Genomic DNA, 12679 nt, shown 5'->3' on the forward strand with positions numbered 1-12679 from the left:
CTCCCGGCAGCCTGGTGCACGGGGGTTTCCTTGCTTCGCAGGACCAGGCCTACGGATGCACACGCTGGCGTGTGGGCGCCTGGGTGGCTCAGTGGTTGAGCGTCTGCCTTCCACTCAGGGCGTGATCCCGGGGTCCCGTGTCTCTCATGAATAAATAAATAGAATCTTAAAAAAAAAATCTTTAATTTTAAAATAAGTTCTTGACTTTAAAAAAAGTTAAGAATTAAAAATAAAAAAAGTCTTTAAAAAAAGTGCACTAGGAAAAAAAAAAAAAAACACCACCACCACCACCACCAAGAGGAATCGTGAATACAAATAAATAAAAGGCTTACATTGCCCAAACTGTCCCAAAGAAGTGCACCGTATAGGCTTCATGACACTGAGGAGAGGCTCTAGATCCTCGGGTTCTTTGGTGTTTTCATGATATGCACGGAGCTACTGGTGCAGCCTGGAAGCAGATGACAGCAACCAGGTGCTGTCTGGGAGCTTGCAGAAGCCGAGAGGACTTCATTTCTTTTTTTCTTTTTTTTTAAATTTATTTATTTATGATAGTCACAGAGAGAGAGAGAGAGAGAGAGAGAGAGAGAGAGGCAGAGGGAGAAGCAGGCTCCATGCACCGGGAGCCCGACGTGGGATTCGATCCGGGGTCCCCAGTATCACACCCTGGGTCAAAGGCAGGCGCCAAACCGCTGCGCCACCCAGGGATCCCGAGGAATTCATTTCTATGGTGATTAGTGCTCTGGCTGAAAACAGGCTCAGAGTAGACCGAGACCTGGCGCTACTTCGCATTGTACCTCATGCAATGAGACAGGCCGGGCTAAAGTTTCCAAACAAGGAGCAGCCTTTGGGAGGCCTTGTACTATGTTTACAGGCGATGGCATATTTATATGGGAAGGGAAAGGAAACTCTGTGTGTGTGAGAAAATAATACTTATTTGAATCTTAAAGTTTCTGTATTTAAGTAATCTCTATGCCCAATGTGGGGCTCAAACTCATGACCCCAAGATCAAGAATCACAGGCTCCCCAGCCCCAGCCAGCCAGGCTCCCCAAGACTATTTTGAAAAAAAATTTTTTTTAAGATTTGCTTATTTGAGAGGAAGAGGGAACATGTGAACAGGGGGAGGGGCAGAGGGAGAGAGAATCTCAAGCAGATTCCCTGCTGAGTAAGGAGGCCCAAGTGGGGTTTGATCCCAAGACCCTGAGATCACAACCTGAGCCAAAACCTAGAGTCTCACACTGAACCCAAGGAGCCACCTAGGTGCCTCGTAGACTTCTTTGCATCTTATTACACCATCTAGTCCCTTCCTTCACCATGTGTGCCAGCTGAATACACTAGAGACTTGGTATTTTTCACCATCCTTTTCTCTGGAAGCCTGGCTTCAATACTGAGGATTTGACATTTGCGTAAGAGTAGAAAGAAGCCAAATCAAGCCAGAGGGTGGGCAGTCACCTCATCTGGCCACCTTTCCTTGTTAAAGGTTAAACACCTTTCCTGTTAAAAACAAGCAAGAGGCAGGATGCCTGTGTGGCTCAGTGGTTAAGCACCTGCCTTTGGCTCAGGTCGTGATCCTGGAGTCGCTGGATCCAGTCCCACATTGGGCTCCCTGCAGAGGCCTGCTTCTCCCTCTCTGTGTCTCTCATGAATAAGTAAATAAAATCTTAAAAAAAAAAAAAAAACAAGCAAGAGAGGGGAAACTGTGGCAAGCGTTCGATGGCTTGTATGGCTGATCTCTTGAGCATTAAATGAGGCCTCTGCTGGTGAGAATATCTGTTTCACTGTATAATAAGGCCCTGTTCATACTATATCACTGGGTTGTGGGTGATGTTCAGTGGCTGAGTGTAACACAAAAAATGGTAAGAATGTAGCCTTGTCCTCTGTTTGCCAGGAGCCACAGTGGTGAGTATCAGTGAGCTGTGGGGGACAATGCATTTATATGACAAATATTTATTGTGTGCTTTCATGTACCAACACATGAAGAAAGGTCCCAGGATTTGTGGAACTTTATTGTAAATGGAAAGACAGAAGATTAAAAAGTGGGACTCCTGGGTAGCTCAGTCGGTGAAGTATCTGCCTATGGATCAGGTCATGATCTTAGGGTCCTGAGATTGAGCCCCATATCCTTCTCCCGGCTCAGCAGGGAGTCTGTTTCTTTTTCTCCCTTTGCCTCTCCCCTCCAGCTCATGCTCTCTCTCTCCTGCTCCCTCTCTCTCAAATAAATTAATAAAATCTTTTTTTAAGATTTTATTTATTTATGCATGAGAGACACAGAGAGAGGGGCAGAGACACAGAGAGGGAGAAGCAGACTCCATGCAGGAAGCCCGACACGGGACTCGATCCTGGGACTGTGGGATCACGCCCTGAGTCAAAGACAGACACCCAACCACTGAGCCACCCAGGCATCCCAAATAAATAAAATCTTAAAAAAAAAAGATTAAACGGTAAACAAGGTAATAATAAGGATGATTTAGACTTGTACTGTGAAGAAAGCAAAATGAAATAATGTGCAGGGTTCCTGGAGAGGGTGGGCAGATTGCTTAAATAGTGGCTGGCTAGGGAGGGCTTGTTTGAGGGGGTGGCATTAGAACTAGTGACAGATGTCTCTCCCAGGTGATCCCAGCAGAAGTAGTCCAATGCTTCAGAAATCAATTTGCCAAAAGCCAATTTGCCAAATAATCAATTCAGTGGATTTGCAGAATTGGCCAGATTTCCTAATTTACCAGAAAATGATGTTTTGTGGCATGATAGTCTTGAATGAGATTCAAAGAATAATAATTTATTTTTTTTAAGATTTTATTTATTTATTCATGAGAGGCAGAGAGAGAGAGAGAGAGAGAGAAAGGGAGACAGAGACACAGGCAGAAGCAGAAGCAGGCTCCATGCTGGGAGCCTGATGTGGAACTCGATGCCGGGACCTTGGGATCATGCCCTGAGCCAAAGGCAGATGCTCAACCTCTGAGCCCCCGAGTCATCCCTAAGAATAATAATTTAATCTGATTTTTTTTGTCTTGAATATTGAGTAGAAAATGTGCTTCAAGAATATATTCTTAGTCTATTCAGGAACATCCTGCTGGAGGACCTTGAGTGTTAATTTAGAGTGTTCTCATCTCATTGTGCTGCCTCTGGCTCATGAGCTCAGGTGTGTGGGGGTTGGGGATACACCATGGTTGCCTTGTTCATTCATTGCAGCTCCTCCCCTATACTAGGTCGAAAACAATTGGTGAATGATTGAGATCCCTGTCCAGCAGCTGCCAATGGAAATCTTCCTCTCTGGTCTTAAGGACAGGGAAGGGTTAAAGTGGGAGGCTCTGAGCATGGGCCAATATTTAGAAGTACTTGTATAAACCATGAGCCTTCATTGATTGATTCTGCAGACCTTTCCAGAGCATCCCCTGGGTGCCAGGCTCATAGATTCTAAGGGCAAGCCAGATCATGCACAGGTAAGCAAAGGTAGAGTTTTTATACTAAACCCTACCCCCAATGTAGGGCTCAAACTCACGATCCCAAGATCAAGACTATACGCTGTGCTGACTGAGCCAGCCAGGCTCTCCCACCAAAGATACTAAGTTTTAACTCTGCAAAAAATAATAGAGTAGTTCTTCTTATTAAAAAATGGGGACATGGCAGACATGACTACAGCTTCTCGTCCTCCCTCCCCAGAGCTAACCACTGTTTGCAGTTTAATGAATATTTGTATTAGATTCCTTGAGGCTGCCATAACAAATGGCTACAAACTTGGTAGCCGACAACAACAGAAATTTATTCTTTTCCAGCTCTAGAAGGTGTGGACAGGGTTGTCCTCCCTCTGAAGTCTCAGAGGAGATTCCTTCCTTGGTGTGTCCAGCTTCTGGTGGCTGCTGGCTTCTGGTGGCCACTCTGGCTTGTGGCTGCATCCCTCCAACCTCTTGCCTCCATTGTCACAAGACCTCTTCACTTGTGTCTCTTATAAGGGCACTTGTCATTAGATTTAGGGACTGTGTGAGTATAATCTAGAATGATTTTATCTCAAGATACTTGCCTTGGGCAGCCCTGGTGGCTCAGCAGTTTAGTGCCACCTTTGGCCCAAGGTGTGATCCTGGAGACCTGGGAGCAAGTCCCACATCAGGCTCCCTGCATGGAGCCTGCTTCTCCCTCTGCCTCTCTCTCTGTGTGTGTCTCTCATGAATAAATAAATAAATAAAATCTTTTAAAAAATCTTAAAAAAAAAGATCCTTGTCTTAATTATATCTGCAAAGATGCTTTTTCCAAATAAGGTCATATTCACCAGTTCCAGGTGGACATATCTTTCCACCACTCAATCCCTTACAATATCTTTCCTACACATATATGAGTGTGTGGGGAATATATATGTACCAAGGAAGAAATACATATTTTTTATTTTATTTTTTTTAAGATTTTATTTATTTATTCATGAGAGACCAGAGAGAGAGAGAGGCAGAGACACAGGCAGAGGGAGAAGCAGGCTCCATGCAGGGAGCCTGATGCGGGACTTGATCCTGGCTCTCCAGGATCACACCCTGGGCTGAAGGCAGTGCTAAACCACTGTGCCACTGGGGCTGCCCTACAAATGGTATTTTACATGTATTTTTCTATAGCTGTAGATGTCATTCTGCTATCGTTCTACTATCTAACTTGCTTTTCCTCCTGAACAATCTCTTTGAGAACTATGCTGTTTGTAGGTCGCTTTCACTGTTTTTATCTGATGCACACAGTATTGCAAGGTCTGGAATGTACTGCACTTCATTAGCCATTCTCCTATTGACAGACTTGAAATTTGTTTACAAATTTTCAGTCTAGGCTTAGTGAAATAACACAGTCATTGATGTCATTAGGGTTTTAATTATTTAATTTTCTTTCTTTTTTAAAAAATATTTATTTATTCATGAGAGAGACAGAGAGAGAGGCAGAGACACAGGCAGAGGGAGAAGCAGACTCCCTGAGCAGACACCCTGAGGTGGATGTGGGACTAGATCCCAGGACCCCAGGATCATGACCTGAGTCGAAGGCAGACGCTCAACCACTCAGGTGCCCCCCCCTTTTTTTAATAGGTTACATGCCCAGTGTGGAGCTTGACATGGGGGCTTGAACTCATGATCCTAAGATCAAGACCTGAACTGAGATGAAGAGTCAGACAATCAACCAACTTAACTACCCAGGAGCCCCTTATTTATTTACTTTTAATTGTGAAAAGTATGAAGTGTACAAAAAAGACTGGATACAGTATGTGTGTACAGTTTAAAGAATAATAAATTTGGGGTACCTGGGTAGCTCAGTGGTTGAGTGTCTGTCTTCGGCTCAGGTCCTGATCCCAGGGTCCTGGGGTTGAGTCCCACATCAGATTCCCTGCAGGGAGCCTGCTTCTCCCTCTGCCTGTGTCTCTGCCAGTCTCTCTGTGTTCCTCATGAATAATAAAAAAAAAAAGAATAAATGTGTATGTTGTTCCTATGATCCCGTTTAATAGGGTATTTTGGAAGTCCTTCCTTAAATTCATTCCTTTCTCTTAGAAGAACCCTATGTCCTGAATGTTGATAAGCATTTCTCGGCCTTCTTTGTGTTTCTCTAACAGGTATGTATTCCTAAACCACATATTTTTGGGTTTTGCCTACTTAGCCCCTTTCTATAAAAGTCTGTACACCTCTGATGCTTGCTTTTTTGCTTAACATTATGTTTTTGAGGTTCATCGTGCTGGCACATCTGTAGAGCATCTGCTTTGGCTGCCTCACAGGATCACTATCCCACCACCTCCGTGTCCTTCTTCTTGGTTTGTGACATCTACCCCTCTGCTTTCTCCTGTGGCGGGAGAGGAGGTGGGGTGGTTGAACTTTGGGACATCACTTTAGGCACATCTGGCCCTTGGTTGCTGGCATCCACTGGATTTCCACAGCCCTGTGGGTAGACAGGGAGGGTTGAGGCAACCACACCACGGAAGCCAGAAAAAGAAATCCTCCAATAACCCTTTTGCCTGATGAACCCATGAATTTGGCTGAGTCTCTGTTTGGACTCACTCTTCACCATTCTCCTGGATCAGCCTGAGAAAGCCTCTTGTGTCAACAGCCACAGGAAATGGAAATATGTCAGCTTCTTGTCCCTTTTGGTCTTTTCTCCATCAAGTCATATGCATTACTACTTTGGTTATGACTTGGGGAAAATTAGTTCTATGCTAGAAGTTGTTCTGATCTTGTCTGGACCCCAAGCATTGCTATCTACTATCTAACTCCACACCATATTCTCTTGGTCTCCAAATATCTCTATGTGTAGATAGATATTTAAAGATATATCTCTTTCTAAGCTTATATTGGTATACAGGTACATAGCTCTCTCTCTCCCTCTCTCTCTCCTTCTCAATATCTCCCACCTTTCCACCCTAGTCAAGCCACCATGATACCCCATGTGAACCTTAGCAATACCTCCCTCACTACTCTATTACCACACAACAGCTAGAATAGTGCTTTCAAAATATGACACATCACTCCCCTACTCAAAACTTTCCAAATAGGGGCACCTGAGTGGCTCATTGGTTGAGTGTCTGCCTTTGGCTCAGGTCATGATTCCGGGGTCCTGGGATTGAATTCTGCATAGGGCTTCCTGTAGGGAGCCTGCTTCTCTCTCTATCTACGTCTCTGCCTCTGTGTGTGTCTCTCATCAATCAATCAATAAAATCTTAAAAAAAAAAAAAAGAACACCCACACACAAAACTTTCCAAATGGCTTCTAATCACACTTTAAATAAATAAAATCCACAGTCCTTACCTTGTGGCCTCCCAAGATCCTGGATAGCCACTTCCATTTGACTGGGTCTTTGCTTTTACCATGTCCTCTCTCTGAAAGGTTCCTCCTCCTAAGGCTTAGCACTGGGTGGGATGCTCTCCCCGCCCCCCCCCTTTTTAGGTAGAGAATCTTCAGACTGTGATAGAGGGGCATACTAGTTTGGGGATTGAACACACCTTGGTTCTTACTGATGCCTGCCTATCTTGGGATCAGTTGTTCTAGGGAATGTCATGTGGGTGATGAATGTACTAAAGTGAACACAAGCCCCTTCAGGGGAGAGCGCAAGTGGAATGACCTTTGGTGATTGTCTCGGTTAGCATGCTTTTGGCAGCAAGTTATGGCAATCTGACTCCCTGCGGCTTAATCCATGATGACAGTTACTATTTATTCAGCCTGAAGCCCCTGGGCTAGTCACAGGATTGCTCTGCAGCTCAGCAAGAGGATCCAGCTTTTCGACCTCTGCTCTGCCACCCTCTGCTCAGGGGCTTTCTTGTGCCATGCTTCTGCGGATCGCTACATGCCCAGCGCAGCTTCCTGCAAAACGTCCTCCCAGGGGAAAATGGGTGCAAGTCCCCCCCCCACCCCCATTCACGCCCTTTCGAGCTCATTGGCCGAGATTTATTTTTTTTTTTTTGCCCACCCACAAGCCAATCCGGCAAAGGAGAAGAAGGAGGGCTGTGATTGGCTTAAACTAGAGAGGACGTCGACCCCTGGGGACCAATTTCCAAGGGCCATGTGGTGCTCAGCGGCTCTTACACAATTAATTGACAGATAATCCACCCCATTCTTACAGTCCTCCAGACTGCCGGAGACAGCATCTATGTTCTCAATCCTCCTTGACCCACTTAACAGACACAGGGGCTTACTATGAACTCATCTCGATTCCTACTTCCTTGCCCTGGGGTATTAACAGGATCTCTGCTCCAAGACCTCCTCTGAGGAGTAAATGCCATTCTTTCAGTGCTCTCTGGCTGAGACGTGTCTCCTAAGGGTGAAGTTCGGCTTGGGTTGGAATGTACTGATTTTGGAAAAACCAGAGAAGTGAAATTTACAGACACCGATTCACTTTCTACTTTTCAGTATTTTCTCAATTCTTCAAAATGTCTCGATACATTGAAGAACATCCACGGATACATTTTATTTTATTTTTAAAAGATTTATTTATTCATGAGAGACACAGAGAGAGAGCAAGGCAGAGACACAGGCAGAGGGAGAAGCAAGCTCCATGCAGGGAGCCCGATGTGGGACTCGACATGGGGACTCCAGGATCACTCCCTGGGCCGAAGGCAGATGCTAAACCATTGAGCCACCTGGGCTGCCCCACGGATACATTTTATTTTATTTTATTTTTATTTATTTTTATTTTTTCCACGGATACATTTTAAAGGCCATTTCTTTCAGATTTGGTCTCTCTTAATGGATCCGACAGATGAACGTGTACGGTATTCAATTATGTCAGGTGTATTCATTCCAACGAGAGCGAATCATCATTTTATTTTGTTTTAAAACTCTCAATTTATTTTTTTTTTAAAAAAGATTTTATTTATTTGGGAGAGAGAAGGAGCTCAGGGAGGAGCAGAGGGAGGAGCAGAGGGAGAGGGGCAAGTGGACTCCCTGCTGAGCAAGGAGCCAGATGGGGTAAGGGGTATGGGTGTCCATTTTGGGACTCTGGGTCATGACCTGAGCCAAGGGTAGATGCTCACTGACTGAGCCACCCAGGCACCCCTAAAACCCTGTTATAAAAAGGATGTCCATTTAAGGCTATGATCAAACTTTCCAATGTCAGCTTAAGTCAAGATCCAATCCCTTGAGTTGGCCCGATCCTTCCAGGAGAGCCTCCAGAGTTGGATTTGGTGGTGTTCCTAGTAGGTGGGTAGCTTTCAGTGGTCCATGTTATTTCCTAGCTGTCTCTCCAAGAACAGATTTTTTGGATTCTTTTCCAGTTGCATCTTAGCATGATGGTATTTGTTTCTATGTGTACAAAGAAATATCATTCTTTGGGGGTATCCCTGGGTGGCTCAGTGGTTTAGTGCCTGCCTTTGGCCCAGGGCATGATCCTGGAGTCCCTGGATCGAGTCCCACGTCGGGCTCCCTGCATGGAGCCTGCTTCTCCCTCTGCCTGTGTCTCTGCCTCTCTCTGTGTCTCTCATGAATAAATAAATAAAATCTAAAAAAAAAAAAAAAAAGAAATATCATGCTTTGGGAAGAGAGGAGAAAAATGAGATTCATATTGCTAAAAGCACTTGGACTTTCAGATAGCCCTGACTTGTACTCCAACTATGGGTGCCACTCCTCTTCTGGACCATCAGTTTGGGCCTTTTTGGAAAACTCTTCACTACTTCCAAATACTCTTGCTTTTCTCTTGAAGCTGCTTTCAACATATTCCAGAGGACCCAATATGTGTTCATAATTTCCTGTCTCTGAAGAAGTGTAGGTGCGTCTGGTCTGGCCAGGAAAATTTCTTTCTTTTCTTTTCTTTCATTTTCCTTTTTTTAAAAAAATATTTTATTTGTGAGAAAGAGACAATGCAAGAGAGCAAGCATGAGTAGTGGAAGGGGCAAAGGGAGAAGGAAACAGACTCCCCGCTCAGCAGGGAGCCCAATGCAGGGCTTGATCCCAGGACCAAGACCTGAGCAGAAGGCAGATGCTTGACTGAGTCACCCAGGTGCCCCTGATCTGGTAAATTTCTGTGTTCGTTTAAAAATCTTTGAAGTACCTAGAATAGGATGGAGTTTAGAATTTTGGGAGTGTGGTGTATAAAGAGTACCAAACTAGGGGCAGCTGGGTGGCTCAATTTAGCTTCCAACTCTTGATTTCAGCTCAGATCATGGTCTCAGGGTCATAAGATTTAGCTCTGCTGGGCATGGAGCCTGGTTAAGATTCTCTCTCCCTCTTCCTCTGTATTTTCTCTCTCATCAAAAATAAGCAACAGGTACAAGGAGAAGAGGGTAAGTGCAGAGATGCAAGAAAGGTTGCACATAGACAATAAATAGTTTAAGGTTCTTGGTCAAGAAGGGCCCTCCCAGCAATGTTCCCATTTTAAATGGGAAGAAATTTCTTGAATCTCCTCCTCTTCTCCCTGTCTAATCTTGTTAAGAAGGATATGAGACAGCAAGGTGAGACCTAAAAAGGTATTTCCAAGGGTTTGTGTGTGTCTGGATGTGTCAAAGGGATGATGACAAAGTACCCAGTTATTTTGGCTATATAAACTTGCCTCTCCCTTGGGTCCTCTACAGATGCTTTGCCTGATTGGGTGGGCCAGGATTAAGGGATTAAGAATGAATCAAGTGGCTGTCAGGTGTGTAAACCTAGCCCTCTGCCCTCCGTGAGAATTGGCCAGTCCTCTAGTCAAAGTGCAATTTGCATATTCTATGAAGGCCAGGTCTATGCCTTACATAGCAGAACCTCCTTGCCTAGTTAAGGACGGGCACCCAATAGGCATTTTTGAATGAATGACTGTTTCTTTTTTTATGAATTTATTCATTTATTCATGAAAGACACACACACACACACACACACACACACACACACAGGCAGAGACATAGGCAGAGGGAGAAGCAGGCTCCCTAGCCTTATGCAGGACTTGATCCCAGGACCCTGAGATTATGACTTGAGCCAAAAGCAGATGCTGAACCACTGAGCCACCCAGGTGCCCCTGAATGGCTGTTTCTTTCTTTTTTTTTTTTAGATTTTATTTATTTATGAGAGACACAGCACGAAAGAGAGGAAGAGACACAGGGAGAAGCAGGCTCCATGCAGGGAACCAGACATGGGACTCAATCCTGGGTCTCCAGGATCACAACCTGGGCTGAAGGTGGTGCAAACTGCTGAGCCACCTGGGCTGCCCTGAATGATTGTTGAGCTCCTATTATGGATCAGGCTCTGGGAATCCTGGAGAACCTGGTGAAACAAGGATTTTGCTCCGTGGAATTTGCATTACGGTGTCAGAGGAAATAAACATCAACCCCTCAAAGATGACTCTCCTTCCCAGTCAAGACGAACTCATGCCTTGGCAAAGGTGGTAACTCAAACAAAGAGCCAGAGCTGGCTCTAGAACTTTGAGGTGGGGGAGGAGGGGGCAGCTTTTCTGGAAATCATGTTTACATAGCAAAATCCTGTTTTAAATGAGAACCTATGTTTATTTGTGGTTATTGAGAGATGGAAGTTTGTGATTTTAGCGGTGAGGTTGCTTCATAAGACTCCCAACACTGAAAAAAAAAACGTGCCTGGGAGAAGCTTATTGGGTTGCTGTCAAAACAAGTTACAAGGAATGTGTGAAGGTCCTTAGCACAGAGCCAACCCATGTGCAGTAGGAGTGAAATAAATAAACCTTCAACATATACCCAAGTCCCATTTTTCTCTGCCACCTGGTCCAGCCACCATCATCTATTTCAATATTATTCTAACTGGTCTCCCTGCTGATACACCTGCTCCCTGAAGCCTATTCTCAGCTGAGCAAGCAGAGGGATTCCTATTACAGTCAGAACATGTCCCTCTCTTGCTCAAAACCTTCAGTGGTCTCATCTTGCCCATGGTAAAAGCTGGTCTTCATGGTCTTCAGGAGCCACTTGGGCTGCCTGCCTCGTTTCCCTTCATTGATTTTATCCTCCTCCTCTTAAAAAAATTTTATTTTTTGAGAGGGAGGGAGAGAGAGAGAGAGAGAGAGAGAGAGAGAGAGAGAGAGAATACGTGCAGGTGCAAGAGGGAGAAGCAGGCTCCCTGCTGGGCTGGGAGTCCAGGCTGGGGCTCCATCCCAGGACCCTGGGATCATGACTTGAGCTGAAGGCAGATGCTTCAGCACCTGGAGCTGCCCAGGTGCCCCCATTGACTTTATCTTCTACCTCAGGTCTTTCAAGTCAAAGAAAAAATGCTGGACACTACTATTTCTCAAACTACACCCAACACTCCTCAGGACTTTAGCACCTGCTGTCATCTCCGCCTGGAAACTTTCTCCCCAGATACTGAAGAGCTCATGACACCTGTCACCTGCTTCAAGTCAATGGTAGATGTCACCTTTTCTTTCTTTTCTTTTTCTTTTTCTTTTTTAAGATTTTATTTGAGAGAGGGACACCTGGGTGGCTCAGAGGTTGAGCGTTTGCCTTCGGCCCAGGGCATGATCCTGGAGTCCCTGGATCGAGTCCTGCATCTGGCTCCCTGCGTGGAGCCTGCTTCTCCCTCTGCCTATGCCTTTGCCTCTCTCTCTGTGTCTTTCATGAATAAATAAATAAAATCTTAAAAAAATTTTTGAGAGAGAAAGAACGAGCGGCGGGGAGGGCAGAGAGAGAAGCAAGCAGACTCCCCATTGAGCAGGGAGCCCGACTCGGGGCTCAATCCCAGGACCTCCGGGATCATGACCTGAGCCGAAGGCAGACGCCCCACCGACTGAGCCACCCAGGTGCCCCTGACGTCACCTTTTCAATGGAACCTTCCCTGACAGCTCTATTTAAATAGAAACACTCGTCCTTCTTTCTTTTCTATCCTTCCCTGACTTCTTTCCATAGTACTTAGCACTTTCTGCTATGCATGAATAACAGTATACGTATTACCTACACGACACTCATTGTACACTATATATTTCCACTATTTGCATTGTACTGTCTATGACCTACGTGTCTCCTCCGCCCCTTACCTCCTGTTGACACAGGGCAGGAACTTTGCTTCGTTCACCGCTGCACCTGCGGCGCCCCGAACGGCGCCCGGTACCCAGCAGCGCCAGGCTGTCTGCAGGAAGAACAGATCAATAGCGAATGAATGAGCCCGGGAACCAGCCCGCGGCCTCCCGCCCGCGGCTCCCCGCGCCGCTTTAACCCCTTGGCGCCGCAGGTGAGGTGGGAGGCCGGGCGCAGTGCGCCTGCGCAGCCCCACCCCCCGCACGCGCGCGTGGGTCGAGGGCCCTAAGGCCGCGGGGCGCAGC

At 45.8% G+C, this 12679-nt stretch overlaps 1 long non-coding RNA gene across 1 annotated transcript; it reads right to left on the minus strand.

Annotated features, from left to right (window-relative positions):
* LOC129507554 (uncharacterized) lies at positions 1–12677 on the minus strand. Its single transcript, XR_008664031.1, has 4 exons — positions 12395–12677; positions 5259–5396; positions 333–448; positions 1–141 (listed from the first exon to the last, which is right to left on the minus strand). It is a non-coding gene; the product is annotated as an uncharacterized LOC129507554 (long non-coding RNA).
* Positions 12678–12679: the final 2 nt, after the last annotated feature.

The sequence above is a fragment of the Nyctereutes procyonoides genome, unplaced genomic scaffold (assembly GCF_905146905.1).
Source record: "Nyctereutes procyonoides isolate TBG_1078 unplaced genomic scaffold, NYPRO_anot_genome, whole genome shotgun sequence".
Taxonomy (NCBI): domain Eukaryota; kingdom Metazoa; phylum Chordata; class Mammalia; order Carnivora; family Canidae; genus Nyctereutes; species Nyctereutes procyonoides.